The sequence below is a fragment of the Sus scrofa genome, chromosome 13 (assembly GCF_054392235.1).
Source record: "Sus scrofa isolate SSC_HxYL_T2T_F1_AM1 chromosome 13, Sscrofa_HxYL_maternal_Yorkshire_Landrace_v2.0, whole genome shotgun sequence".
In the NCBI taxonomy this organism is placed as follows: Eukaryota; Metazoa; Chordata; class Mammalia; order Artiodactyla; family Suidae; genus Sus; species Sus scrofa.
Window position 1 is genome coordinate 73,504,514 of NC_139395.1, and position 24,826 is coordinate 73,529,339.

At 37.0% G+C, this 24,826-nt stretch overlaps 1 protein-coding gene across 38 annotated transcripts in view; it reads left to right on the forward strand.

Annotated features, from left to right (window-relative positions):
- CNTN4 (contactin 4) overlaps positions 1–24,826 on the forward strand; it is a 1,001,048-nt gene that overhangs the window by 89,123 nt on the left and 887,099 nt on the right. For 3 of the 38 annotated variants that reach the window (XM_084989190.1, XM_084989169.1, XM_084989199.1), the window contains exon 2: positions 2,496–2,638. The exons of the other annotated variants lie outside the window; for them this stretch is intronic. The gene's annotated coding sequence lies outside the window, so the exon portion shown is untranslated. The remainder of the gene's footprint in view (positions 1–2,495; positions 2,639–24,826) is intronic. 38 annotated transcript variants of the gene reach the window in all.

Here is a 24,826-nt window from a genome sequence, read left to right on the forward strand (position 1 = left end):
GCTATAAGCTAATTACATGTCACTTAACCTAAACTTATGTAAAGGACTGGTAAAGTCTGCCTTGACCTGTTTTTACTTTTGGGTGAAAGGGTGTAGTGACTTGGTTATTCCAGAGTATACCATTGCCATCTTTTTTGTGGAGAGTGAGGCTACAGTTGATCATTTAGATTGAACAACAGATGGTTAATTGTAATAATCCTTGATGTAAGTAGATGAGAAAACTCAATCATTTTTCCCTGTGAATATTTATATAAATATGTCTATATGTCATTTTTAATTTATAAAAATAAGGTCTTTACCGGACAAGTAATAAAGGGCACCTTCCAGGTTAACTGTCTTATTTGAGGAAACCTCAGATGTATATCAATCTCTTAAAATTAAGCTGATGGCTTACTTTTTCTCTCCAGCCTTTTTTTTGAGGGGAAGTTTCCTTGCCAGGGCTATCCTAACTTGACATTTCTAAACTTGGAAATCACTAATCCTCCTCCTTAGCAAAGTAATTTCCCTTGACTTCAGTCAGAAATGTGGTCTGGACAGTCTGTAGCACTTGGGACCACTATTATGACAGGCATTTCAAATGGCCTACTATTGTATATGCTCTATACATATTTTTAAAAATCTCACTAGGTTGTAAACTCATTCACAGGAAGGTGAGAAAATTGATTGAAGAATACAGGAAAAGGTTTGACCCAGAGGCTCCCTAAATGCCATACTTAGGATTTAGCTCCAGCAATAGTGCTTCGTACCATATGACTTAACCCACAAGCCAAGGTTTAATGAATCGGAGATGGCTCCCTTCCTCCAAAGGATGTGGATCTTTACATAGTGGTTCGGCAAGCGCTCTGGCTCTTAGGTGTCCTCAGTACTTCATGGAATACTGACTCAATCAGATTATGCAGAGGAAATGAGCTGAACATGGATAGACTGAAGTCGAAAGGTGCAGAGGGAGGGCAGAAATGAGATACCGTGGGCAAGCAGAGAGCACAGTGTGAAGTCAATGTAAAGAAGGCATTTGTTAGAAGTAGAAGATTATCCGTTGTCTTTACTAACCCATTTATCTTTATGGTAAACCTAATTGACTGAAGTGACTTGAAAATGTGTCTTAGTTTTTTTGTATCTGAAAAAAAAAGCTTCACTCATGCAGCACTATTTTGTAATCTCTGTGATGGAAATGACTCTATGTTGGGTTAGATACGACTGCTTATAGCTTCCATGCTTAAGTACTTGCCATACTTCCTGGAATCACCAGAACATGCACTAACCCTCTGTCCAGTGGCAGCCCTTCTAGGATGGACAGATTTCTCAGTGGTAGGGAGTGTTGCCTTTTATAGAAAACAAGTATCACTGAGGACTTGCTGTGGTACACCTTATCCCATTGTTTCAGTGAGGAATGGTAGAGTATAATGGAAGGATGTAAAATTTACTTACTAATTTAATGCAGTTTTTCTAAGTACAATATATATACCATTTAGTATTACTATGGTTATGACATATTTAAGATTAGTTCTTATTTCTTTTTTAAAAAAATATTATTGGAGTATATTTGATTTATAGTGTTATGTTACTTTTAGGTGTACAGTCAAGTGATTCATTTATACATATATAGTATATATATTCTTTTTGTTTGTTTTGTTTTTTGTTTTTTAGGGCTACACCTATGGCAAATGAGGCTCCCAGGCTAGGGGTCAAATCAGATCTACAGCTGCTGGCCTACCCCACAGCCACAGCAACGCCAGATCTGAATAGCGTCTGTGACCTACACTGCAGATCACAGCCATGCCGAATCCTTATCGCACTGAGTGAGGCCAGGGATCAAACCCACAACCTCATGGTTCCTGGTCAGATTCTTTTATGCTGTGCCTTATTTGATTTACAGTGTTGTGTTACTTTCAGGTGTACAGTCAGCTGATTCATTTATGCATATATATTCTTTTATATATATGCATATATATTCTTATGTATATATATTCTTTTTCAGATTCTTCTCTCATATAGGTTATTACAGAATATTGAGTAGAGTTCTCTGTACTATACATTATGTCCCCTTTAGTTATCTATTTTATATATAGAGGTGTGTATATGTTAATCCCCAAATCCTAACCTATCCCTTCTTCTTCAGGTTTCCCCTTGGGTAACCATAAATTTGATTTCAAAATCTAAGTCTGTTTCTGTTTTATAAATTAGTTGACTTGTATCATTTAAAATTAGATTCCATATGATAAGTGATATCATATGACATTTGTATTTCTCTCTCTGATTTACCTCACTTAGTATGATAATCTCTAGGTCAATCCTTGTTGCTGCGATGGCATTATTTCGTTATTTTTATGGCTGAGTAATATTCCATTGTATTTATGTACCACATCTTCTTTATCCTTTCTTCTGTCAGGATAGGTTTTGGTTGCTTCCATGTCTTGGCTATTGTAAATGTGGCTGCAGTGAACATTGCAGTGCATGTATTTTTTTTTTTTTTTCTTTCTTTTTTGGCCATATAGAGTTCCTGGGATAGGGATCAGGACCAGGCAAGAGACCTACACTACTGCTATGGCAACTCCGGATCCTTAACTCAATGTGTGGGGCTGAGGATCGAACCTGCATCCCAGTGCTTGAGAGACACTGCTGATCGTGTTTTGCCACAGTGAGAACTCTGCATATATCTTTTAGAATTATGGTTTTCTCAAGATAGATGCCCAGGAGTGGGATTGCTGAATCATATAGTATTTCTTTTCTTTTTTTTTTTCTATGCATACAGTATTTCTATGTTTAGTTTTTTAAGGAACCTCCAAACTGTTCTCCATAGTGCTCACACCAGTTTACCTTGCCATCAACAGTATAGGAAGGTTCCCTTTTCTCCATACCTCCAGCATTTTTTGTTAGTATACTTTTTGAAGATGGCCATTATGACTGGTGTGAGGTAATACCTCATTGTAGTTTTGATTTGCAGTTCTCTAATAAGTAGTGATGTTGAGCATCTTTTTCTGTGCTTTTTGACTATCTGACTATCTTTTTTGGAGAAATGTCTGTTTAGAGCTTTTGTTCATTTTTTGGTTGGGTTGTTTGTTTTTGATATTGAGCTGCATGAGTTGTTTGTGTATTTTAGAGATTAATCCCTTGTTGTTCTCTTTGCAAATATTTTCTCCCATTCCGTGGGTTGTCTTTTTGTTTTGTTTATGGTTTCCTTTGCTGTGAAAAAGCTTTAAAGTTTGGTTAAGTCCCATTGGTTTATTCTGTTTTTTTGTTTTTATTTTTTTCTCATTCCCCTAGGAGGTGGATCCATTAGCTACTGCTGCTATTTGTTTCAGAGAGTGTTCTGCTTATGTTTTTCTCTAAAAGTTTTATGGTATCCAGCCTTATATTTAGGTCTTTAATCCATTTGGGGTTTATTTTTGTGTATGGTGTTGGAGAATGTTCTAACTCCATTCTTTTATATGTAGCTGTCCAGTTTTCTGAGCACCTCTTACTGAAGAGACTGTCTTTTCTCCATTGTATATTCACGTTTCCTTTGTTATAGATTAGTTGACCGTAGGTGTGTGGGTTTATCTCTGGGCTTTCTATCCTGTTCTGTTAATTTATATTTTTGTTTTTGTGCCAATACCGTACTGTTTTTTTTTTTTTTTAAATTTACTTTTATTTTTATTTTTTGCTTTTTAGGGCCACACATGTGGCATATAGAAGTTCCCAGGCTAGGGGTCTAATCAGAGCTGTAGATGCTGGCCTGTGCCACAGCCACAGCAATGCCAGATCTGAGGCACGTCTGCAGCCTACACCACAGCTCATGGCAACACCAGATCCTTAACCCACTGAGAAAGGCCAGGGATAGAACCCACATCTTCATGGATACTAGTTGGGTTCGTTAACCACTGAGCCACAATGGGAACTCCCCATACTGTTTTGATCACTGTAGCTATGTAGTATAGTCTGACATGAGGGAGTCTGATTCCTTCAGTTCCGTTTTTCTTTTCAAGATTACTTTGGCTATTTGGGGTCTTTTGTGTTTCCATACAAATTTAAACATTTTTTTGTTCTAGTTCTGTGAAAAATACAATTGGTAATTTGATATGGATTGCACTGAATCTGTAGATTGCCTTGGATAAGATTAGCTCTTATTTTAGTACTTATGTATCTATTATAATAAATATTTGGGAATTATAATTAGCATGACAAATCCATGGTTTTCTAGATTCTCTTGGTTAGCATGTGTGTAAAATAGGTATTTAATTTTAAAACATGACTTAAAAAATACTAAGTAAAAAATGTTGGTGGCATGCACATATAGTCAGAATGATGGGGGATATTTGCTAATGACTGTAATTAGTATAAGGCTCCTTAAAGAAAAGTGTTACCAGATTAGTATGATATGCCACAGGCAAACTGGACTGAGATTACCACCTTTATTTTTGCCTTCTAAATTCAGTGGGTATATTTTAAGATATTGTATATAATTTGGGAGATATATTGCTTTAAAAGTCAGCTTAAATGTAAAATAAAGAAACAAGTCTTAGTAGTAGTAATATAATAAATAATGTCACTGCAAGAGTGATATCATAAAATTGGACTCCTCTCTGAATTTTAAGACCTTATTGAGAAGTAACTTTTATGTCAAATTAGAAGTCAATAGAAAATTGAAACAATTACAGTGTAAATGAAATACTACTTAGTCATCAAAAAGAATGAAATAATGCCATTTGTAGCAACGTGGACGCAACTAAAGAATATCATATTAAGTGAAGTAAGTCAGAGAGAGAAAGACAAATACCATATGATATCACTTGTATGTTGGATATAAAATGGCACAAATGAACATATCTATAAAACAGAAACTGACTCACCAACATAGAGAACAGACTTGTGGTTGCCAGGGGGAAGGGGAAGTGGGTGGGATGGATTGGGAGTTTGGGATTAGTAGATGCATGAACTATTACATTTAGATTGGATGAGCAATGAGGTCCGTCTGTATAGCACAGGGAACTATATCCAGGCTCTTGGGATAGAACATGATGGAAGATACTGTAAGGAATGTATAAAGGTTCACCTTACTGTACAGCAGAAATTGGCACAACATTGCAAATCAACTATACTTTAAAAGGTGTTATAATGGTAAAATAGCTGTTGCCTTTTAAAAAAAGTTACTGTGTAGCAAGCACCCAAGGAAACCTACAGACACATGTAGCAACATACAAAAAAATACAAATTAAAAAAAAAAACTTTCAGGAGTCAGAGGGGAAAAAAAGATTTTTTTTTTTTTTTCAGAAACATCACTGGATGTCCATTTTCATGTTGCATGTCAAATAGTTAAAGAAAAGAGCATAGAAACAGAGCTGTGGTGGTACATAATTTTGGGGTGTATATCCATTAAGGACTTTTGAAAAAAAAAAGAAAGTTTAAAGCAAGTGTGGCCCAAACTGAGCCTTTTTCTCAAAAGAGCTATTATGTCAAATGTAGAGGTGAGAATATATGATTTCATCACTGTACAATTTGTTGCAGGAAGGAATTTTACATTATCAGTGTGATTTTCTCAGACTTTATTGGGTTGGGAAGGTAGCTATTAAACACTGATAATAACCTTCTTTTGCCTGTTTTCCCTGTATCTAGTATCTTTTCTCCTTTGATCCATCATGAATATTACTGACATATTTGTCTCTAAAGCATCTTGTGGGTTGTTTTTGTTCCTCTGCTTTGTAATCTTCATTGGGTTCCCCATGAATTCCTTCTCACATCTGAATTCTTCAGTATACTTCTGCTCTCTGTTCCAAGTCTGCTTCTCAAGGGTTTCCCCTGTATACTTGGATTTATTTACTTTTATCTTAACACATTGTTACCGCTCAGGTCCTTCAGAGAAACAGAATCAACAGGGTTAGTTGTGTGTGTGTGTATGTCAGAGAGAGAGACACAGAGGGAGAGAGAGAGGGAGAAGGAATATAAAATACATATGTTAAATATACAGTATATTAAGGACCTGGCTCACGCAGTTGTGGAAGCTGGTTAAGTCTGTGAAGTTTGATACTGGGCAATCAGACAGCATTGGTGTTGAAGTCTTGAGGTTGGAATTTGTAGAGCAGGCTAGCAGGCCAGAGACTCAGATGGGAGTTGATTTTATAGTCTTGAATCTGAAATCTGTAGAGCAGAGTAGCTGACTGGAAATGTGGCAGAATTTTGCTGTCACAGCCTTATTAGGAGGGATTCTTTCTTTTCCAGGAAGCCTCAGTTTTTGTTTGTACAACCTTCAACTGCTTAGATGAGGCCCACTTACTTTACAGAGGGTAATTTCTTAAATTTATCTGAGTATAGATGTAATCACATCTACAAAATACTTTCACAGCAATATCAAGACTAATGTTTGAACAAATAACTGGGCACCATAAAGTAGTCAAATTGATGCATTAAATTTAACTGTCACAGAAGATAATATTAGAACAAGAATGTATAGATATGTATGACTAGGTCACTTTGATGTACACCAGAACACAACATTCTATATCAACTATACTTTAATAAAAAAAATAACCATCATACATGACTGACTTCTTTTTTTCTATCAAATTGGTATTTTATTTGTATTCTCTGCTTTATATGTTCTTATTCAACATTCCTAAACTTGAATATCCTTCAAGCCCCAGTTCATTTTCTCCCTCCATTGTGAAGTTATTACTGTTCACTTCAGCCAGGAGTGATATAGCAAGGACCTGTGAAATTCTGTGCCAGGATGCACCACTTTTACAGCATGCCTCTCATGCTGCCTGGTATGAAATGTATTTGTGTAAGACTTTTATACTGTATAAGAACTTCTCAAGGGCTAGGATGGTGACACGTATGTCTTTGCATTGAGGTAGTATATGATACATTGCTGTACACAAAGTTGCTTAAGTTTTTGGGTTTTGTCTTCTGAAGTGCCAAGTGCTATTCTAAGCCATTCTTAAGCTTACAGAGTTACACATACATTCTGGCATATACCAGGAATGTGATATAGCATAGTGTTTCATAAAGCATTGTAGACATTCCACAGAATACTAATAATACTACAGAAAGTAGCATTTATATTAATAGATGTTTATTTTAGTGTGATTTAGAAAAAATGTAATTCATACATTTCCAGATATTAATATTTAGGATGAGATTAAGATAGAGACCTATGTTACTCTTTAGTTAACCTGAGTAATTATTAATTACTAATTTAGCTCCTTAATTACTTAAGTGATAGAGGGTCAGTATGTAGAGATGGCAACATTTTGATATAGTATGTAAGGGAATTAAGTTTGGGAAACATTAACATGATATAATTGTAGACTGGAAACGAGATTGGAAATTATGTAGTTTTCTCACTCACTATCTATGTGATCTTTCAATGTTTTAACTCTCTCATCAGCTGTTTCCCTTTTTTGTAGAGGTACTGTCTTTATTACCTTTTAACTCTAAAAGTCTGATTTGTTACTTAGATGCCTCAAAATATATACCACAGACCACAACACAGGTGGTGCACATATGAAGAAAATCTCTGGTTGGTAGACAAACCCAAATAGACTATGTACATATTGAATGAAATAAGGGAAAAATTTTTGCTACTAGCAGGCACTGAACATCCTTCAGATTGGAAGAGAGACAAGTAGATTTATGTTCTCATCTTACTTATTCTGTGACATTCCTGTTAAATGAATGTCCCTGATCCTCCTGCCATTCTACTCATGTTTCTAATGTGCTCATAGTATTCCAAGGTAATCGTGACCATTTGCAATTATAAATATCCTGTTATCAGTTAATTTGCAGTTCACCAATAACCATCTGATTATCTCTAACAAAGCTGCACTGACATGGTAATTACATTGAAAGTAATTATCATGTAATTGCACATAATTATTTGTACCTTATTAAGTGCTCACATGATTAAAATATTTCTGGTCAAATAAAAATTATCCATGCAGCTAATTTTTTTTTTCCTGGAAAATAAGAAAGATTGCTTTCTTGTCTTCTCTTTTGTGAGTAGAGTAGAGCTATCAGGGTGACATTCTCATATTACCGTAAATCGGATGAATTGGTAAAGAGAAGAGAAACTTAGATTTCATTAATAGGATTCCTTGTACATCCAGTGAAATTGGGATAATAAACTTCAACTTTCAGCATGGATGAATGCTTTTCCCTCTTGTAGTAGTAACAAAAAATATTACCGTGTTAAGAGTATGCACTGTGAATGTCATTGAAGACAGTGTGTTTTTCATGTCCAACACTACCATCAATGATTTTATAATGAACTTTTATTTTTCTCACACTGTTCTTTCTTCAAAACTTTTAATATTCATCTGCTTATATTCAGCATGTATTTTAACTTGCCGAGGCTTTGATTAGAGTGGGATGAGCTACATGTATCATTCTTAATGTAGATCCCCAATTTTTTTATTCAGACATTCATTAAAGATCAAATATAGGGAGTTCCTGTCATGATTCAGCTGAAACAAATCTGATTAGCATCCATGAGGTCGCAGGTTCAATCCCTGGCCTCGCTCAGTGGGTTAAGGATCTGACGTTGCTGTGAGCTATGGTGTAGGTTGCAGACGTGGCTTGGATCTGGCATTGCTACGGCTGTGATATAGGCCAATGGCTACAGTTCCAATTCATCCCATAGCGTGGGAACCTCCATATGCCATGGGTGTGGTGCTAAAAATAAAAAAAAAAAGAAAGATCAGATATACAGCACTGTCTTTTGGAAACATTATGTGAATCACATAGCTAATGTAAATTTTTCTAATAGTCACATAGAAAGCAGCAAGAAGCAGGTATAATTAATTTTATTTTAACTAATCATTAACTCAAAGATAGTATAAAATTATTAATGAATTATTATACGTTTTTGTAGTAAGTCTTTGAATTGTGATATGCAATTTATTTACACATCTCCATTCAGATTAGCCCACATTTTGGAAATGAAGAAGTGTGACTTCCATGATTAGATCATTAAAGACATTTCAGTTTTTTTCACACCTATCAGAATGGCTATCATTAACGAGAACTCAAATGGCAAATGCTAGTAAGGTTGTAGAGAAAAGGGAACCCTCATATACTGTTGGAGAGAATGTAAATTGGTGCAGCTGCTGAGGAAAACGGTATGAAGTTTTCTCGAAAAACTAAAAATAGAACTACCATATGACACAGCAGTTTAGTTTTGGGTATTTATTTGAAACAAAACAAAACAAAACAACCCCAAAAAACAACACTAATTAAAAAAGATGCACACACTCCAGTGTTCATAGCAACATTATTTATAATTGTGAAGATATGGAAGCAACCTAAGTGCCCATCAATAGATGATATCAATTAGGAAGATGTGGTATGTATGCATAGAGATATAGGCAGAGATACAGATATATATATATATGTATGTGTGTGTGTGTGTATGTGTGTGTGTGTGTGTGTGTGTGTGTGTATATATATATATATATATATATATATGAAATGGAATACCATTTAGCCATACAAAAAAATGAAATTTTTGCCATTTGTAACAACATGGATGGCTGTAGGGTTTTATGCTAGATTAAATAAGTCAGGGAAAGACAAATACTGTATGATATCACTTATATGCAGAATCTAAAAAATACAATAAACTATTGACTATAAAAAAAAGAAGCAGACTCACAGATGTCGAGAACAGACTAGTAGTTACCTGTGGGGAGAGGGCAGATGGGGAGGGATAATATAGGGTCCGGGGATTAAGAGGGACAAACCATTATGTATAAAGCAAGATACAAGGATATATTGTACAACACAGGAATACAGCCAATATTTTATAATAGCTGTAAATGGAGTATAACCTTTAAAAATTATGAATTACTATACTATTCACTTGTAACTTATATAATATTGTATATGAAATATACTTCAGCTAAGAAAAAAGACGTTGCAGGTTTTGCCTTGTCCTCTTTTGGATCACTGGCTCTGGGGGAAACTAGTGGCCACGTGGGGCCTAAAGGGTACTAGTGTAGCCATTTGGAGATGTCCGCATGACAAGTAACTAAAGCATCCAACCAAAAGACAACATTGAGTTGCTGGTCATGTGAGTGAATCATCTTGGAAGCAGATCCTCTAGTCTTAGTCAAGCCTGGAGATGCCTCTCTGGATGACATCTTAAACTCAAACTTTCAGAAGCACCAAGCTAAGCTGCATCCAAATTCCTGGTGCACAAAATAGTGTGAAATAATAAATATGTGAGTGAATCATCTTGGAAGCAGAGTGAATGAATCATCTTAGAAGCAGATCCTGTAGTCTAAGTCAAGCCTGGCGATGCGTCTTTGGATGATATCTTAAATTGAAACCTCCAGATTCCTGATGCACAAAATTGTGTGAAATAATAAATATGTATCATTGTTGTAAACCACAAAAATTAACCACATTTCAGTTATTCATAACCACATGTAGCTTGTGGCTACTGAATTAGATGGTGTGGATAAATTGATTATATGGATCATATCTACATGGTAGAAAAATGACTCCTAATGTATAGTTTACTTTCTGATATATACCAGTTTATATTCCATAATATGGTAAAATATATATCCAGCCTAAGGAATTTATATTTTTATATCAAGGTTTGCTAAAAGATGGAGATGGAACTCACATTCATGAACTATTTACTAGGCTATATGATGCTAAGTACGTTTTCAGTATTACCTAATTTAACCCTCATCTAGCCCAGCAAGGTAGATTGTTTGTCCTCATTTTACGTATATGTTTTGTAAATTTTACTTTACAGAATCATGTAGTGAATGAGGAACTGGGAGCCAAATTTTTTTCTTTGACAACATACTTTGTCTCATGCTTTTCAAATAAGAAACCCGTATTTTGGGTCCACTTGCTCATTGGTGGTCCTAGCAAAAGGATTTTGAATGACTCTTCTTTAAATATTGTGTATCAGGCTTCATTAGAGAAAATTTGCTTATTTGATTAGTTGATTAATATGATTCATAGGGTTACTCTTGACCTTCCTTATCCATTGACTTAAGTTCCCCAATTCATTTCCTTGAATTGGACTCTGCAGATAGCCAGCTCTGGCACACTTATCTCACATATAGTATAAATTGTCTTTCAGTGGCATTTTAACTTAAAGTTTGTTGACTATCGTGCACACTCCTAGAAAGCCTACTTTTGGGGATAACTCAGTGACTGACAGTGATGCCTTAGCAGCCATCTGATTGTTGTTACAGAGGAAATTTGCCTTGGATTGAAGAATCACATGTCACTGTGATTGACAGAGTCTGTAAGACAATCAAGGTCAGATCCAGAGTGAAATGGTATGTGGCTATGAGCATTGACAGATAAGTCATGTGTCAGATACTGCCTAGCCATCTAGTTACTGCTCGTGATTAAGCCGAACTTATTGTTTAACCTCTTACCGGGGGCAACTGCTTGGGAAACTAGTTTGTTTTTAGCTTATCAGTGAAATGTGCTTTATCTATGTGCTAACACAAACTTATTCTGCTTAAAATGAACTGGAAAAAACATTGGCTATGATGATTTCCACATGACCTTCAAAAAATCTGTATTTGGGAGATTTCCATAACTGTGTTGTAAAACACCTCATCATTTTAAAGTGACCAATGCATTATTGAAAAAATATTAGGTGCTGAAAATGGCACTCATTAATTGTGGCATAATTCATTAAACAGTATTAAGAAAACAAAGTTGGCCACCCCCAGGGGTTTGAGAAGCCCTCAAATGTTTAAAGAGCTTTAGCCAATCTGTTGTTACCCAGATATATGGGTAGTGAATGGTGGTAGTGTGTCACTGATAAGTCATGCACAAAGGAACAAGTGACTTGTGTGAAATTCTGAAAATTTATATTCAGCAGAATGTGTTAAGAACTAGGAGTCATTTGAGTGAAACTCCACTGGCAAATACTTGGTTTATTTTTGAGGAAAAAAGAAAACACAGGGAGGTGAAGTCATTTGTCCTGTGTCATGTTATGCTTAGAATGGGCCTCCCCATCTCGTGACTAATAATCTGGTGTTATTTTCTCCTATAAATTTGGTGGCTTTGTAAATGATTCTATTTTAAGTACAGTGGCTGGTTGGCTTTCTTATTGATGTTATGAAAGTCAAATTTCCTTTTAATCACTGATAGATGAGTAATTTTCATTCTGTTTTCAACTACCATGTTTTCCTTCTAACTGGAGTATTTAGAAATGTGTCCTGTTAATCACAGGATGTGTGACACGTGGCTAGGGAGCTAATCAAACAAAATTTCCCAAAGAAAATAGAAACAGTACCAGTGTTGGTGGTTTTATGGTTACATTTCCCTATACAAAATAGAACACTACATAAGCAAATAATATGAACCAATTTTAGTTGATTGTCTGTGTGTCACCACTGGTTCCCCTGCAAGAATAGGTATTTAATGCCTCGAGGCATTTACAGTAACCATGGTAAATCCATTCCAACAGTGATGGATTGTTGAGAAAACAATATAATAGAACCACTGGGTTCTAGCAAAGTGTAATTGTGTCATCAATTATGTGATGTTCCACTAGATTCACAATTATGTTCCAGCATGTTTTGGACAATACTGCTGAGGCTGGAATTCTCAGCAAGGACACTAGGTGGTGCCTGTTTCAGAATGCAGCCAGTAATAGCCATTCAAGTAGAAAATTAGTTATCAACTGTACTGTCCTTTTTTTTCTCAGATTTGTCTGTCTATTTATCTATCTATCCATCTATCTATTACCTCCCTAGCCACCTACTTATTTTTGTTAGCTAACCAAATCTATAAATACATTCACAGTATTAGCTGAATAGAGATGATAAAAAGTTGTTAATCATCTTTAATAAAATCTAGAGATATAACATTAGTTGTATCTTGTTTATTTCTTTCTTGTTACAAAGGAGATCCCAAGTGATATTATTTTATATTTTCATTTTTAAGCATCCAATATGTAATATCTACCATCTGTTATTACAAACTATCTGTGCTAGTATTTAAAATTAAGAGATGGTCAACCAAAATAAGCCACAGAATATGTAGCTCATTGTGTATGAATTATAAAAGTTAATGTTTAAAATTATGGGTCAACCAGCCAAAAAACTATTGAATATGTAACTCATTACAACATTAATAAAACCAACTCTGACTTTTTATAATCCAATTAAAGGTAATTTGGGAGTTATTTTCTAAGCAATATCTCCCCCTAAGTTTGTTTTTGTATTGGTTGAGAACTGTGGCCCTTTTGTGATAAAACCACTAGCTCAGCATGTGGTTTTTTTTTTTTTTTTTTTTTTTCTTTTTTCTCCTGAATGATTTTGTTCAAGTTAAAATGACTATTTCTAACAGCAGGTGTTCTCTTCGTTGTTTTCAATTATATTGAACATGCTTTCGGTATTCACAAATACTGAAAACTCAACTATAAAAAATGCTGGATAAAAAAGAACTATATACATATGGTGAGAAAATGAAAGTTTAGATTTAATTCATCTCTTTTAATTAAAGATTTTTCACTAAATTCAGTAACTCACAGCGTATATTCCATCTTTCAGGGAATCCTTTGATGTACTTTCAAAACACGGTTGACTCTTGAACATTGTGGTAGTTTGGTCACTGACCTCTCACATAGTCAAAAATCTGCGTACTGTTTTGTGTGCCTTACAAAACAAAGGATTTGATAAATGACTCACCCAAGAGCAGGAAGCTGAGAGAGTTTTCATAGACTCAGGACTCAAACCCTAGTTCTTTTCATTCCACATATAGTGATCTCTAATGGAACACTAACTTTCGCCCACACTTGAAGATTTTTAACATGAAAATACCAGTATTATAGTTATTGAAAAAAATCCACATACAAGTAGACCCATGCAGTTCAAACTCCTGTTGTTCAAGGGTCAACTTGAGCAGGAAACAGAAAGCAGTTATAGTATCTGACTAGTTCTCTTCTTATAAGCAAAATAAAACCTTTAACACCTATTAATGTTTTATCTTTATGACACTTTTAATTTTTAAAAAATGATTATATTTTGTGTTTTAAGAGATCTTCCACTGAAATATCCAGTGAATTCAGTGGAGAAAATCAGGTAAATTTTGTCGCAAGAGAAATGTACTTACTTCATGGGGAAACTAAGCCAATTCATGTCTTTTTTTTAGTTCCCATAGGTGAAGCCAAAGGGACAATATAATTTTGCTGTTTTTCTCATTGTAATCTCATTGTAATTTCTTCTATGCTAGTTTTCTATTTTTGTTTATTTTGTTTTGGGTTCATTTTTGGCCTGATAAGTTATTTCTCTTTAGTGTCATTAATGGTAGGGAATTTGGTGTTATGTTCTCACCATTTGGTGAGCTCTGTAAGTAGATTGTTTAATAGTGATCTTTTCTCTGTTGCATAAGAGACAGTAGAGAATCTGGCTTGTTAGTCTTTCTGTTTGTCAACTTCGAGCTCAAATCAATTAAGAATGTTGTGCTCACTTGGAGGGAGAATGACTCTTTCATATCTGGACGGTATATAATTGGACATAATGGCTATGTAATCAAAGCCTTGCCTGGAATGTCATATTGGAGAATGATACTTAATCAGTGCAAGCTACTGGGATTCTATAAACTTTGACAGTAAATGTAACAGAGAGAGAAGGCACTACTCTCTTGTTAGAATAAACAGATATAATTGGACAAAAAATATTTTTGGTTAGAAGAAACAGAGACTATCCTTTGCAGAAAACAAGCTAGCGAGATGCATCTTGTCTACGGAGACAGAGAATTTTCAAAGCAAGATCTTTCCTTTCTAGGATGGGACAGAGGAGGACTTTCAGGTACACTAGAAATGATAGGACCCCAAAACAGAGCCTAATCACAGGGCTGAGAGTGAGTTGTTAGGATGAGGGATGAGGTGGTATCTCCCCATCCTGGACACCCACTGGTAGGACCAGATGGGGACACAAGCTCCTTGGGAAGCATGGAAAGAAGATGCCTCAGACACAGTTGACCTTCTCCATGTTTCTAGCACATCATTCTCTGTTTCTGGCCTATCTGATCTTCTAAAAAAAAAAAAAAAATTGAGATCCTTAGAATGTGTTTGAAGGCTGCAGATGTGGCAGTTGTCACTCTACATAAGGAAGGAGAAAGGTCTTTGGTCACAGGATTATTCAGCCATGGACACTGTCTGAGCCTGGAATTCTTCCATGTGTTCACCATATTCTTCTGCCTGAAGTGTATGCCTTAGACCCTCCATGGAATCAGGTTGATGACTGATGTATGCCCTTAGCTTCAGTGACCATACCAGCCAAAAGATAACTCCGATTTGAACAGTGCCTGGACTCTGCTCAGAGGCAGAACTGACATGGCATGCTGCAGGGCACCTTGCTCACTTTTTCCTTTTCCCCTTGGATGTGTCTGCAGAGACAAATGACTCAAGTGTTCTCTGAATTTCATTTCTGAGGCACTGATGCCTCCTGGGTTAGGAACTGGCCTGTCTTGCTCAGCAAGGTCTCTTCTGTCCCTTTATCCTTTACAAGATGGCTCTTTCCCTCAGTGTGGTGTGGAAGGGCACCAACCTTGTATTCCATTACAGATCCTCTAATTGTTGGTGGCTGCCAGAGCTCTCATTTTCTTTATGTGGGTCTAAATTAGCATCCCAGATCTTTCTTAGCATCTAAAACTCAGGAGATCCCTATTCCTGTGACCCTAAGACTTAAACTCCCCTCTATGTGAATACTTAGAGCCTGGGACGGAACCATATTCTCAGGATGGGGCTGTGAGCCACTAGCAGTCCAACTGTCTTGAGTCAGTGGCATAGTTATGAATCTGGCTCTTAGTCTTTATCTTGTTTTGAGCTTTAACTGAGAAGAAAGGGGCTGTTTAAGGCATAATTTCCCTAGATTTTGGTTTACCAGCAATCATGTTGGCCCCAGGCATTCCTTGATTATTAGAGCCTGTAAAGGACTCAGATTTCCAGTTAGCATTTGGAAGCTTCTGAGCTCAACAGTGCTCAGAATTTATCTTCACTTTTTTTTTTTGAGGCATAATGGACTCCACAGCCCTAACTGTACTATCTCCTTGGAACCATCAACCCTGGAAGGCAACTCTGACTTCACCTTCCTTATCTCTCCTACATGAAGACAGCTAGCTATGCTGTGGCTGGAGTCTCCTAGGACATAGTTTTCATTTGTATCTTTAGGTTCATTGATTTGCTGTTGCTTGGCCTATAGTTAGTTCTGTGCTGCCCTGTTGGCCCCTGGCTCCATCGTACTCTGCTAGATTTTCTCTGTTGCAAAACATGAGAATTTAAAAATGTGTTTGCTGCCTTCCCTAGCCTGATGAGTCTGTGCAAGACCATCACAAGTGTCAAAGCAAGACCACCTCATGCCTCTGGCCTTCTCATCCCCAGGAGAGGATGGTCCAAGGTTGGTACTTTGTTTTTTCTGATTATCTCTTTTCCCTAGTTCAGCTATTGAGTGAGTCTTCCCTGAAATATGGGTGACTAAGTGGGGAAAGATGGCACAGTGAAAAGGCCAAAATTGAACCTCTCTCACTTGACACCATAGTTCACTGAGAAAATGAGTTCATCAGAGAAAATGAAATGAGCTTGTCACACTTGTCCAGCTTGTGGACCAAGGAAGGAAATCTCCCAGGAAGTATTCATGTTGATGTTTCTGACTCACTGAGGGTACAAAATTTCAGGTTTCTAAGAGGGTATGCAATTTCTTAGGAGGCCAGAAATGTAGAATGACCAATAATCCAGGAGAGATGCTCACTCTCATGGATAAAAACCTCCCTGATTTGCCCTTTCTTTCTGCCCAGTTGCTTTCAGGATGATTCTGGTGGGATTCCCCTGGGGCCATCCCATAATTAAATGTCCTGGGTGTCTTAGAAAGTCCTTCTTGTCCCCCTCTCCACATCAGCCCTGTGAGTCAGTCGTCATAGGATAGCTTTTAGAACATTTTGATAGGTTATCTTTGGGGGCTCTTCCCAAGCTGTGAGCCAGCCCCTTTGTCAGGTTATTTTATAGCTAGAATTATCTGGATCTTCTAAATTATCTGGATGTTCTGGGTCTGGGGATTCTTGTCAGTCCTCTTGAGATCCTTGTTTCTCTGGCCCTTCATCGCAGAGGGCTCTGAGAGTCCTTTTTGGCTCTTCACTTATGAAATCCTGGTAATTTATCTTTAGGCTGCATTGGTATCAGTCTCTTGGATGCTGAGGGACTCTTCTGAGTCTGTTTTGAAGGTGATACGCATTTCCCTGTTCAAAACAGTTTCTTCAGAAACAATGGAGTTTTTTTTTTGTTTTTGTTTTTTGTCTTTTTGCCATTTCTTGGGCCACTCCCGCGGCATATGGGGGTTCCTAGGCTAGGGGTTGACTCGGAGCTGTAGCTGCCAGCCTATGCCAGAGCCACAGCAGCGAGGGATTTGAGCCGCATCTGCAACCTATACCACAGCTCACAACAAGGCCGGATCCTTAACCCGCTGAGCAAGGCCAGGGATTGAACCTGCAACCTCATGGTTCTTATTCAGATTCGTTAACCACTGTGCCACGACGGGAACTCCATGGAGATATTTTTCCATTTTCTGCAGCACACTGGGTCATGAACATGAGTACTCTAGCCTAGAATTCTGGCCCACATTTCAGAGCCATGAGACAATCACGAAGGGGTCTCCAGGCTGGGGAGGAGACAAAAAGTGATAAACCTCCAGAATTCACTCCCCACCTCTCCTTCAACAGTCACTGATGCTGGCAGATCCTACCACCCATCCTGAACCTGTTACATCCCCACTGTCTTCTCTAGTCCTTGTTTTTTCCAACTTCAACCTTTCAGCTTATTGTATATCTTGTTGTGCATGTTGGGGTCAGGGCTTGGAAGACTAAATATACACACACACAGCTCAAACACACTAACACACAATATATATACATACATATACATATTTATTAAATATACATACATATAGGTGTGTGTGTATATACACATGCCATGCTCACACTCACAAACCCACACCTTAGGAAGAATTTCTCTGTATTCCACATATATCTAGAGTTTGTGTCTTTAACTTCATCCATTTAATAACCTTGAAAATCTGAAGTTTTCCTGAAATTTTTACTAATTATCAGCACTTTACTCCCTTAGAATCACCTCTGTTCTTCATTACAGTTTTCCCAGGGTGGTTATTTTTTTTTTTTTTTCCTTGCATTAACCCGGACATAGACCTTAAGTCTCAACCCCCTTCAAGTTTACCCCAAATTAGGATATTTTCACACACACACAAAATCAATAAGCAGTGTACAGTCTGTGTTAAAGATGCCATAGGAGAGAAGGAGTGGGATAGACTAGGAGTTTGGGGTTGGTAAATGCAAACATTTAAATTGGATAAGCACTGAGGTCCTACTGTACAGCACAGGGAACTATATCCATTCTCTTGGGATATAACATGATGGAGGATAGTACAAGAAAAAAATATATATATGTATGACTGGGTCACTATGCTGTACAGAAGAATTGCTACAACTCTGCAAATCAACTATACTTTATTTTTAAAAAAGCCTATTCTTCTAAAAAAATGACATTCTATAAGAAAAATAAAAAGATGCCATAGTAGAGATAAAGCTGGAGAAGGGTGTGAGGACACCCCACAGCAGATCATGTAAAAACCTCCCTCAGTCAATGTTTGCCGTTCTTGTCCTTCTCAGAGTGCTTTGCCTGAGTTCTCCCAAATTTCCCCCAAACACACTCATTCTTGACTTATTAAAATTAAAAAAAAAATTAATGAGGGAAACTGTTTGGTGGGGTGTGTGTGTTTCCATGTAGTTTGGGTGTATAACAGATTTGAAATACTTAGAGCTTTACCATTAAGATTACAGACTGCTCAGATCAAGCACCAATCTAAGCATTCGCTTTGATTCCTTTGTTTCCCTCTGGTTCTGTTGCATCAGCTGTGGGAGGATGCCTGAACTTTTCCCACTCATGGAATGGGTCTTTCCCAGAGCTGACCGACTTTCTTTGCCCATTTCTCCTGCCGTGAAAGCTTCTCCATAGTTGCTGTCCACCCAGAAACTTAGATTGTAAGCTGTACCCACTAATGACTTCTCGCTTTACTGCAGGACTTCTTTCTCTATGGCGGGTTTCCTCCACATAGCCTGGCATCTCTAGCACTGTTAGTTGCAGATCTGGCCATGACTGGCCCCAAAACTTCAAGACTCCTTTAAAACACCTTGCCTTCTAAGTCTGAAAAAATATAAACTCGAGAAAGATAATATTAAGGTGATATAAAGGATTGTAAAAATGGCCCATCAACATTATTCTTCAAAAATATCAACATCGTAAAAGAAAAAGAATGGTTAGAGAACTTTTACATATAAAAAGATATGTGATGACTAAATAGACTATAGCCTGGGTCTTAAAGTGTAAGAAATACAGTGTTTATTACAAGGCATATTAATATCTGAATTAACAAAGCAGAAATACATCCAGCAGATGAGATTAAAGTTCTGTATAAATATTCAGTTCAGTGGTACTATGGGTATAACACAAAATATCCCTTTTTAAAGAAATGCTCAAATATTGAGTCATAAGGTCCATGATACTTGTTTCAGATGTTATAGGAAAAAATACTATGAGTATGTATAAATAAAGCAAATAGGACAGATGTCATAAGTAGGTATTATGGGTTGAATTGGGTGCCCCAAGAAAAGATATGTGGAAGTGACTTTATTTGGAGTGGGGGTTGTTACAGATGAAATGACTTCAAATGACATCATTCTAGGGTAGCATGGGCACCTGATTTAGTATGGCTGGTATCCTCCTAAGAAGGGGGCTGAGTGAAGATACAGAGATACATGGGGAGAAGGCCATAAATGCAGAGGCAGGGCTTGAAGTTATGCAGCTGCAAACCAAGGAACAGCAGAATTTAACAGCAACCCCTCAGAAGCTGAAAGAGACAAGGAATTACTTGCTGACACCTTGATTTCAGCCTTTCAGCCTCCAAAACTGTGAGGTAGTACCTTCTTATTGTTTTAGGCCACCCTGTGTACTGTGCTTTGTCACAGCAGTCCTAAGAAACTAATACAGTAGGTGAATTTGGGTAAAGGATTTAGAGGTATTTTGTATTATTCTTGCAACTTTCAGTACACTTGTAATTGCTGCATGTTAAAAAGATTTTAAAAATAGAAACACACATAAACACATACTCAGAAATGGAAAGTCTTTCACTACTTTCACTCTGTCACCCTAGTCTGAGTCACACTCCTCTCTCTGTCTAGACCACTATGATACCTTTCCATTCTTTTCTTCGTTTGATGCTTGCACCACTCATCAATCACTGTAGTCTAGTTTTAGCAAAATGTGATCTATTTAAATTGTGTGCCTAGTCATGGCACATATCTGCTCAGAGTTTTGCAGTGACGCTCCATTTCACGCTGAGTCTAAGCTGAAGTCTTTACAATGACCTACATATTTTTACAGGATGGAACCCCTTACTTTTTTCTTCCACTGCCCTCTCTCACTCTGCTTCAGCCACAGTGACCTTGAACATGCTAGGCACAGACCCATGTTTTCCCTTTTCTCCTCTCTGAATCTTCTGATGGGCTTGCTTACATTTTTTTACCCCTTTAATTCTTTCAAGTCTTTGCTCAAATTACATCCCACTGAATGCATGTGGACACCCCTGTTTAACACTGCACCTCACCTCCCTCCCTCCATTAGCCCCAGTCCCCTTCACTGTGCTGTGTCACCTTCTGTCAGACTATTTACATTGCTTATTTACTCTTAGGGAGTATTGTCTGACTGCCCCTGCTGTAATATAAGCTTCTCAAGAACAAAAGTCTTTTTTTGTTTTGTTTTTCTGTGTTGCAAATGTTTAACGCATAGTGGGTGTCTGGTATATACCTATTGAATCAATGGCATTTTAAATGCAATTGACTTAAATAGTAAAGTAAATATAAATTTAGTGATCTCTTCCTTCCCTAGATGCCTGTGAAGTAATCTTTCATTTTGTTTCAAAATAAGTAGCAATACTAATGACTGTTTGCAATCATGGATTATTGGAAGTAGCCCTAATTACTTTGAGTAGAATTTTTAAAAGCGCAATAAATATAGAATTCTTACTCCATTCTATAGAAAGCAGTTTGGATCTTCCATCATTCTTGCAGTCCTACGTTATCATAAGAATAAAATCTCTTTTCAAAGGAGCTACGTCCTTACCCTGCTCACATTTGTTCTTGTCTCTCCCAGCCAGTCACTTCTCTAACATGCCATGGCCTGAAAATATTCCTAGGAAGCTGTTGGCCGTAGGTAGAAGTAAGACCTAACCCATCAGACTTAAAATGAGCATTTTAAAAATTTTACCTAAAAAGAAGCTCTGGGATAGGTGAGCTCAAAGGTTGGTTAATTTGGAGATTCAATAATTTCATTAAGGTACCAAGTTCTTTATTTTTACTCAGATTTCTTCAGCCTATAGTTTCCTCCCATGAAGGAAGTAAACAAAAAAACAAACAACAGATTTCTCTGAATTTACCTACTGCAAGCAAACATATCAGTACTGAAAAGAGAAGAGGGATTATTTCTTTATGTATGTTTCTCTTGATCAACAAGGAAACTTTTCCCAGAACTCTTCATAGACTTTCCATATATCTTACTGGTTAGGATTATGTCTTATGCATTTATTCAAACCAGTCACTGATAAGTGGCGTCACAGATGTGGTTCAGATCCTGCATTGCTGTGACTATGGCATAGGCTGGCAGCTGTAGCTCCGATTCCACCCCAGCCTGGGAACCTCCATATGCTGTGAGTGTGGCCTGCTCCCCAAAATGGGCATTTACTCTTGACTACATGCACGGGATGAATCCAGGTAAACAGCATCCATGGAAGTCTAAGAAAAGCAGTAAAGGCCTACGAGCCAGTCTGAAATGAGAAGAACTAGAAAAGTGAAAGTTCCTTAAAAGTTGCTACAGTTTCAGGAAAGCCTGTGCTTCAGTTTACTAATGGAAGAGGTCCTGGTAAAGGAATCTTTCACAGGTCAGAAGTGGATCACTGTTCAGAGCACAGACAAGATAGGAATGATTCACAGAGAAGACACCACAGTCAACAAGGCCTGGAACTTCCCAAGAAGAAGATCACTTGTCTGTATCCTTTGATGCCTGGCACATGGTAGGCACAAGTATTCATTGAATTATGAATGAACAACACTGACAAAAGTAGTGGAAATGAAATCACTAAATCCTTTCTGTATTGAACAAATGAATGAAGTGATGAATAACTCACTAAATCCTTTCTGTATTGAACAAATGAATGAAGTGATGAACAAATGATATACAGAGATTAAAGGGATGAACAAATGAATGAAGGTTCCTTTGAGTCAACACATCAGCCAATGGATAAAAGAATACATATGCCAGAATTCCTATCAATGACATATCAACATCCCTGATAGAAATCAGGATTCATGGTAGTGTTCACAGATAGACAAGAATATCAGTTTGGCCATTTCAAACATTACTTTGGCACCATTTTTCTTCTCTCCATCTCTAGCCTTTGAGACACGAATCTCAGAATGCCTCTTTCCAAGTAAGACGTAAATCTAGATGCTACAAAATAGCAAAGTGGTGTTGATTCCAGCCTTTTCTCTTTACAGGATATAAGTTACAGAGGATATAGCTCTACATAAATGTCTTCTGAAATTGGATCAGACACAAATACAGGATTACAGGTCCTATAGAACTTTACTTATGCCTGTGCCATCTGTAGAATTTGGGGAAAGTTTATAAGCAAAAATAAACATATAATGAGTACTTACTAAAAGCCTAACAATATATCAGATAATGTCACAATCCTTATGGATATGACAATGAGAACATTGGCTTTTTATATTCCCTGATACTTAAAGAATATATCTACAAGAATGACAGTATTTCTCCAGAAATAAGTTGGTTCACAAGAAGCTTATAGTAGCATCATGAATGAAAAAGATGATGCTCAAGAAAATATAGAGAATCTGTTCAACATTTATTAACACGCACATCCCCTCATGTTCTTTCTGGCTTGTTTTCAGTGGTATTCTTTAATTTGTCCAGTCTCAACAGTTGGTACTCATTTGTTTTATCCTGTTTTCTGACAAATTCACAAAATTAAACCAATGAAACTAGTTACTAGAGCAGAGTCCTGGAATCTGGAGCCCCTCTCCTTTTCTGATTCCTGATTTAATGAAAAATTTAAGGTTGGTAATGAAGGTATGTCTATATTCTGGAAAGAAAAGTTAAAGTAGGTAAAACTGGGTAACAACCTCCTTGGATATCCATCTCTAACTTAAGAGGGTGGAAACTTCCACATCCCAGTTTTCATAACTAAACTGCAGGTTTCTTTTTTTTTCTTTTCTTTTTTTTTTTTTAATTTTCCCACTGTACAGCAAGGGGGTCAGGTTATCCTTACATGTATACATTGCAATTACAGTTTTTCCCCCACCCTTTCTTCTGTTGCAACATGAGTATCTAGACATCAGGTTTCTTAACTTCTTTTTAAAAGACTTTGTCCATATCCCTGTTTGAATAGAAAAAAAAAATCTCAAACTTGACATGAAGGTTCTTGTGTAGGGCATACAGTTAATTGCTTGTCCAATGGACATTATCATTTTCTTACAGGAAAAGCATGGGTTTTTTTGAAAGTTCACCTTTCTTCTCAAACTTGAGGATGTGAAGAAGAGATAAACACACATTTGTCTAATCCAGGGAAGGAAAGTGGACCGTCTATTACGTAAATAAAGTTTTCCTGGAACAAAGTCACACCATTCCTTTACCTATATCTCTGGTTGGCAGAAGTGAGTAGTTGCAACAAAGACTATATTGCCAGCAAAGCCTAACGTATGCACTATCTGGCCCTTTAGAGAAAAAGTGTGCCAATTTCTGGTGTAAACAAATTGTTCATTCATAATTCAATGAATATATATATATGTATACATATATATATATGTGTATACATATATATATATCTTGCTTTTTAGAACCTCCCTCGCAGCATAGGGAGGTTCCCAATCTAGGGGTCCAATTGGAGCTAAGCTACTGGCCTACACCACAGCTACAGCAATGCAGAATCTGAGCTGTGTCTGCAACCTACACCACAGCTCATGGCAACGCCAGATCCTTAACCCACTGTAGGAGGCCAGGAATCAAACCTCCAACCTCATGGTTCCTAGTCAGATTCATTTCCACTGTGCCACGATGGGAACTACTAGGTAACTGCCCATTTTAAAATTCACAGCACTGTCTTCCCCTTTTCATTCCTTCTTAGTTTGCTAGCCTGATTTAATCGACTGTTTATGAAAGAAAAATCCAGAAAGAACACATCTGATTTATTCTACATTTAATATTTATTGAATGCATGTCATGTGTTAGGATGGTGATGGTACATTTTCTGGTATTCCTCAAAATAATACCTAATGGAGAGAGTTAATTTCTTCATTTTATAGTCAGGGGTTCTGAGACTCATATTTTTTGGGTCATTGCCTTGTATTATTTTTGTCATTGTCTCATATTATGTATATGGAATAGGTATATGACCATTGATGGGGAGATAGGTATACCTCATCAGTGGTCAGATTTGTCTTGAACTCAGGATTTTCTAGCATAAATTTTCTGTTCTTTTAATGCCATGGTAAGTGAAGGGTAATTTTATGAAAAAAGATGAAAGCTAATAGGTATGTGCTTCTTAAAAGAGGCTTTTCAATAATATGTGAGTACTCTGGAGGGAATTCTGTGGCACGTATTTTGGTTTTCCCCATGAAGTTCTCAATTAGTGACAAATTTAAACTGAACCACAGACCCGTACTACCCATCATAGAAGGAGGAAGATGTGTTTGTCTTCTTAACAATGCTCTTTTTAGCTTTAGA